At 42.4% G+C, this 7059-nt stretch overlaps 1 pseudogene; it reads left to right on the top strand.

Annotated features, from left to right (window-relative positions):
* The first annotated feature begins 2085 nt into the window (after window positions 1-2085).
* Window positions 2086-2676, top strand: LOC102988474 (protein TEX261-like; annotated as a pseudogene).
* Window positions 2677-7059: the final 4383 nt, after the last annotated feature.

Here is a 7059-nt window from a genome sequence, read left to right as displayed (position 1 = left end):
TGGCAATCTTTCCTTTGGCACTTTAAATATGTCATTCTACACTTTTATGTTTTCCATTGTTTTTGATGAGAAGTCATTTTATCATTCAAGTGTATGTCCTTTTCCTCTTGCTTTCAAGATTTTCATTTTGTATTTGGCTTTCAACAGTTTGGCTATGAAGTGCATGGTGTGGATCTCTTTGTGTTTATCCTTCTTGGATCTGTAGGTTAATGGTTTTCATCAAATTTTTGAAATTTGTCCCATTATATCTTCAAATATTTTTCTGTCCCTTTCCCTTTCTCCTCTCCTCTGAGACTCCCATTACAATTATGTTGGTACACCTAATGTTGTCTCACAGATGCCTGTGGCTGTTTTTAACTTTCTTCAAACTTTTTTTCCCTTTGTTTTCAGATTAGACAATTTTTATTGATCTATTATGCTTGCTATTTCTTCTTTTAGGCATCTTAATTCTGCTTTTGAGCACCTTTATTAAAAGTTTCATTTCAGTTATTGTAATTTTCCATTCAAGAATTTCCATTTGGTTCTTTTGTATAACAACATCTTTATTGAGAGTCTCTATGTGTTGAGTGATTGCTGTAATGCATTGTTTTAGTTATTTAAATATGGGTTCCTTTAGCTATTTGAATTTATTTACAATAGCTGTTTTGAAGGCTTTGTCTGCTATATCCAATATCTGGGGATAACCAGAGCCAATAGCTATTGACTCCCTTTTTTCTGAGTATGGGCCACACTTTGTTGTGCCTTTGCCTGTTTCATGATGTTTTATTGAAAATATAATGTATTGTAGCAACTCTGGATTCCAATTCCCTTCTCTCATGCATTACTGTTGTTGTTTTGTCTGTGTACTCTGTCTCCCCAACAGTGCATGGCTGCTGATTTATCTGCTCAGTTGTTTGTTCTTATTTTTTGTTTAAGCCCTCATTCCCAGGTTTTGTCCTGGTGACTGCATAGCTTAGCATTCAGGTAAAGGTTAATCAGATTGTTCTCAGAGCTAATGAGGTTTCCACCTTCTGCTGATGGGTCTGTGTGTGGGCAGGGGAGCACCTTCTAAGCTCAAGTGACTTTCAAGTCTACCCTGGCTTTCACATTCCACTGAAATCTCTTGCATCTTCGCTCCATAAGAAGGCATACTGTGATGGCTGGAGATGTGCAAATGTCTTCAGTCTGCTCTAGTCTTTCTCATACATGTGCACACACTCTGGGATATGTTGAGAATTTATCAAGTCCCCATTGCTGTCTCACCTCCTGGAGCTCCCTAGTAAATCCTCAGCTTTCCTTCTGGTCCATTGCTTGCTCAAAACGGTCCTGAACTGTTAGCAGAGCTTCAGGTCTTCCCTGATCAATTGCCAATGAGATCTACTTTAACTGAAACAACTCCAGATCAAGTGAGATCTCTCTAGCAGTGGAATCAAAGGTGATAGTTTTCTTGCCTTGCCTCCACATTTTTAAAAATAAATTTATTTATTTTTGGCTGCATTGGGTCTTCGTCGTTGTGCGTGGGCTTTCTTTAGTTGAGATAAGCAGGGGCTACTCTTTGTTGCGGTGCACGGTCTTCTCATTGCAGTGGCTTCTCTTGCTGTGGAGCACGGGCTCTAGGTGCGTGGGCTTCAGTAGTTGTGGCTTGTGGGCTCTAGAGCGCAGGCTCAGTAGTTGTGGCCCATGGGCTTAGTTGCTCTGTGACATGTGGGATCTTCCCGGACCAGGGCTCAAACCTGTGTCCCCTGCATTGGCAGGTGGATTCTTAACCACTGCACCACCAGGGAAGCCCCTGCCTCCCCATTTATTGAACTATGATGATGGGAGGTGACAGCAGCTTCCCCAAGAAAGAACGTCACACACTCTTGCTGTTTGTAACTGAATTTCAGTAGTTTTCATGAATAAAATTTTCTCAGTTTGATGTGTGCACTTGGTGAATTTCCAAGCACTGAAATAGTTGTTTGACAGTTTTGATAGTTTTCTCCAGCTTTGATAAATGATTTTTGGGAAGAGGATGTGTGGACTTGCTAACAGGATCTTGTCAAAAATCCAAATAGCAAGCGTGCAGGCCTATCCCAGCGGTCAGTGGGAAGGCAGGGCGTGGGCATCATGTGGCTCATGTACCTGCTGAGCTGGCTGTTGCTCTTCATCCAGGTGGCCTTCATCATGCTGGCCATCATAGCCAGACTCTATTACCTGGCAGAATTGATAGAAGAATACACAGTGGCCACTAGTAGGATCATAAAATACATGACCTGATTCTCCACAGCTGTATCGATTGGCCTCTACATTTTTGAGTGCTTCCCCACCTGCATGATTGGCATGGGTCTCTGCACCAACCTTGTCTACTTTGGCCTCCTCCAGACCTTCGTCTTAGTCAAGCTGACCTCGCTTAACTTCATCCTGTTGTGTGGGCTAGTGGTGGTGAATCATTACCTGAAGTTTCAATTTTTTGCAGAGGAATATTATCCTTTCTCAGAGGTCCTGGCTTATTTCACTTTCTGCCTGTGGATAATCCCATTCGCATTCTTTGTGTCACTGTCGGCTGGGGAGAATGTCCTGCCCTCCACCATGCAGCCAGGAGACGACGTGGTCTCCAATTACTTCACCAAAGGCAAGTGGGGCAAATGCTTAGGAATCCTGGTTGTCTTCTCCTTCATCAAAGAAGCCATTCTACCCAGTCGGCAGAAGATATACTGACCCCCTGGGGAGGGGATGCTGCGGCAAGATCAGGAGAGTCATGCCTCTGGGCCTCTGCACTAGGTGGGGGCCAGTAGCTAGAAGGCACCTTCCCCCAGCCCTGTACCTCCTTCCCTGACTCCCCCAGATGCCCCCATCCCCACCCTCCTCAGGAGGTTCAGCTTGGCTCAGATCTGATGCTGCCAGAGGCTGAGACTTCAGAGGGCACCAGGGAGGATGCTGTGCCTGCTTAGCCAGGAGGTTGTGGTCCACCTTTGGGGGGCAAAGGCTGAGCTCCTGTGGCCCTCCCGCCCCCTCCTGTGATGGGTCAGGAGTTCTGGCTCAGCCAGGGCAGGCAGGGCAGGGGCCGTGAAGCTGGAGAGCAGATGGTGATAATTGCTGTGGCAGATGGCTGTAGGGAGGGGCCGTGGCTTAGCACTTGTAAGAGAGTTTTTGCCGTTGAACTGTGATTTCTGTCCAAGTGCTGATTGCCATTTGAATAAAGATGCTAGATGGCACTATTTGCCTTAATACCCGGAAAAAAAAATCCAAAGAGTATTTTTGTTGCAAGAATTCTCTTGCAGTGCTAGACATTGTTTATCTTTACTCATCATCCATTTCTACATTTATCCTTCTACTCCTTGTGAAGGGTGGGAAGGTTAAAAACTACATTTCCCAGAGACTTTTGCTCTTAGGAGTCTGGATTGATTGACTTGGGTTCTGCCAATGAGATGTGATTGCATGAGATATGGAAGGCAGAAGGGAGGAGGGTGCCATTCTCTTGGCAGAGATGGCACTGATGTGTAGATTCTGGCAGATGTGAACTTTTGCAATGGCCCAATTCCATGTCCCACTCACTTTCACCCAGTTTCATGGGTGTGGCAGCTGTGACCTTGGCAATGGTTTCGTGCAGCTTCTTGATCTCTGAATTACAGCTGCTATGGCATGACTTAGAGGTCTAGTCATAGCCCCACTGACTTCAAACCTTAAAGTCCTTTCCATGATTTTGCAAGCAACTGATTCCCTGTATTAAATCCCTGTTTGAAACATCTAGAGTGATTTCTATCTCCTTAACTACAACTTCATCTATACAATTATACTTTGGAGAATTTGAGATGATTAAACTCTTCTTTTAGGCAATGGTTACTGTCCCTTGAGGGGCTATTATCCAGGCCTGACTGAGAAAATCACAAATCACCCATAGTTCCTGGACTGGGATGTGGCAATTGTATGAGACTTGGATTGTCTTCATTGGGCAGGGTTGATATGTATTTTATGTAGGTGTGGGCATTATTTAAAGTGTGTATATGGGAAAGGGGTGGTGAGAAGAGTTGTTTGTTGGTGAAATCTCAAACATTTCAGCTCAGATGCCCAGATCCCAGCTGCGTGGAGCCTGGGAGGTGAGGATCGGCCCCTTATTTGAGCTTCAATACTGGGAGGTTAGCTCGTCTTCCATCAAAACTCACATGATGGGGGAATTCCCCCAACACAGGAAAGGGTTCTGATCCTAGGGGCCCAGAAATAACACAGATTTGTCACAGTGGTAGTTGGATGAGAGCCTGGAAAGATGGGGAGGCCACATGGGGGAGCTATGTTTAACACAGCCTTGGAAATTCATCTGGAAATGCCATGTTGGCTGGGGATCCTGGAGGACCCAGAGGTGGAGTAAGACATGAAGAACAGTTTAGGTGGCAGTTGGGTGATGATGATGAGTGAGAGTGTAGATTCCCCTCCCCATCTCCCAGAGCTCAGGGGTTCAAACCCATGGCCATATCATTCTCTGTTCCTCAATTTCCTCATCTGAAAAATGGGGATAATAGCTAGACCATTAGGCTTTTGTAAGGATTAAATAAGATAAACCAGGCACATGAAAGCAACCAATGGATTCATTTAAAACAAGAAGTAGGTCGAAGCAGGAGGTCAGAATTCATGTCCACTAGCAGGGACAGCCACCTAGAAGTCAAGTGGCACTCAGAGGATAGCCATTCAGAGACAGGTAAATGACTTTTTTTTTTTGTCTTCTCATGCTTTATGAAGATAATATCATTACAACATTAAAACAGTTGAAATTTTTATCTTAAAAATTTCAAAATAGACCAAAAAGTCAAGAGCATAATGTAGCACCCACCCAGCTTCAACTACCATCAACAACTTCTGCAATTTCATTATCCTCATCTCCCCTTTTTTCTGAAGTATTTGAAAACAAATGCTAAACATCAGGTTCTCCACTTGTACATACTTGCAGGTGTATTTACATCCAAACAGTCATTTTTCTACATAATCACACTTTAAATTAACAATAATTCCTTTATCAAAAAATGTTTAAAGAAAAATAATTCCCCATACTCCCATCACTATTTAAACCACAGTGTTTCCACTTCTCTTCCAGTTCTGCAGGAAGTGTGCAAGGCCCAGCTCCAAAGTTCCAAGCACAGGAACTCTCTCTTCTGTTTCTTCCCCCTCTTAACATTGTATCATGTTCAGTTCCATGTAGCCCCACTATCTTAACCAGTGGAGCTGGGTGAGTTAATATACCTTTAAAAATACCTTACAGACCATTTAGCTCTTATGAATATTGATGCAAAAATCTTCAACGAAATACTAGCCAACCAAATTCTGCTGCATATTAAAAGGATTACACTATGACCAAATGGAATTTATTCCCAGAATGCAAGGATGATTCAACATATGAAAATCAACCAATATATCACATAAACAGAATGAACAGGAAAAAAAAACCACACACATGATCATTTCAATTGATGCAGAAAACCTTTGACAAAGTCCAACACCCTTTCATGATAAAAACACTCAACAAACTAGGATAGAAGGGAACTTCCCCAACATGATAAAGGCTATATATGAAAAAATCCACAGTGAACATCATACTCAATGATGAAAGACCTAAAGCTTTCCCCCTAAGATCAGGAATAAGACAAGGATGCCTGCTTTTGCTACTTCTTTTCAACATAGTACTGGAAGTTCTGGTCAGAGCAATTAGGCAAGAAAAAGAAATAAAAGGCATCCAAATTGGAAAGGAACAAGTAAAATTATCTTTGTCCATATCTTATACATAGAATATGCTAAAGAGTCCACACCAAATAAACAAACCCCCAAACCTATTAGTGCTAATAAGCAAATTCAGAAAAGTTATAGGATACGAAATCAACACACAAAAATCAGTTGCATACACTAACAATGAACAATCTGAAAAAAATATTTAGAAATTAACTTAACCAAAGGGGGTAAAAAGTTGCAGACTGAAAATTATAAAACACTTCTAAAAGAAATTAAAGAAGACACAAATATGGAAAGACATTCTGTGTTCATGGACTGGAAGACAATATTGTTAAGATGTCAGTGCTACTCAAAGCATTGTACAGATTCAATGCAATCCCTATCAAAATCACAATGATTTTTTTTGCAGAAATTAAAAAAAAATCCTAAAACTCATATGGAATCTCAAGGGACCCCAAATAGCCAAAGCATTTTGAAAAAGAACAAAGTTGGAGGATTTACACTTCCCTATTTCAAAACTTACTTCAAAGCTACTGTAACCAAAACAGTGTGGTACTGGCATAAAGATAGACATACAGACCAGTGGAAAAGAAATTCCAGGGACTTCCCTGGTGGTGCAGTGGTTAAGAATCTGCCTGCCAATGCAGGGGACATGGGTTTGATCCCTGGTCTGGGAAGATCCCACATGCCGCGGAGCAACTAAACTACTGAGCCTGTGCTCTAGAGTCCATGTGCCACAAATACTGAACCCACACACCACAACTACAGAAGCCCACACACTCTAGGGCCTGTGTGCTACAACTACTGAGGCTGTGTGCTGCAACTACTAAAGCCCATGCACCTAGAGCCCGTGCACTGCAATGAAGAGTAGTCCCCACTCACCACAACTACAGAAAGCCCGTGTGCAGCAATGAGGACCCAATGCAGCCAAAAAAAAAAAAAAAAAAAAAGTCCACATCAAAAAATAATAAGAAGAGTGTAAAAAAAAAGAAAGAAAGAAAAAAGAAAAGAAATTCCAGAAACAACCCCTTGTATATAAGGTTGATTGATTTTTGACATGGGTGCCAAGACCATTTAACGGAGAAAGGACAGTCTTTTCAACAAATGGCACTGGAAAAACTGGATATACAATATATGAACCCCTAAGGCCTGGCACAGAGTTTATCAAATGAATGACTAAACATCATATTCAAAGACTCATCCTACGTTACACAGTATGAATACATAGGGGATGCCATGCCATTTACTCTGCTGTCAGCTGAGCTAAGTATGCCTAGGCACGGAGTCACCAACAGGGGATGGCTTTGCTCCTTGGTCTACAACCAGATAGCCACAGGCAGAGAGGAGACAGGATTCAAGAAGGAGGAGGGGCTTTTGTGAGCACGC

Source organism: Physeter macrocephalus, chromosome 9 (assembly GCF_002837175.3).
Source record: "Physeter macrocephalus isolate SW-GA chromosome 9, ASM283717v5, whole genome shotgun sequence".
Classification (NCBI taxonomy): Eukaryota; Metazoa; Chordata; class Mammalia; order Artiodactyla; family Physeteridae; genus Physeter; species Physeter macrocephalus.
Note: the sequence above shows the minus strand (reverse complement) of the source record. Positions and strands in the feature narration are given on the sequence as shown.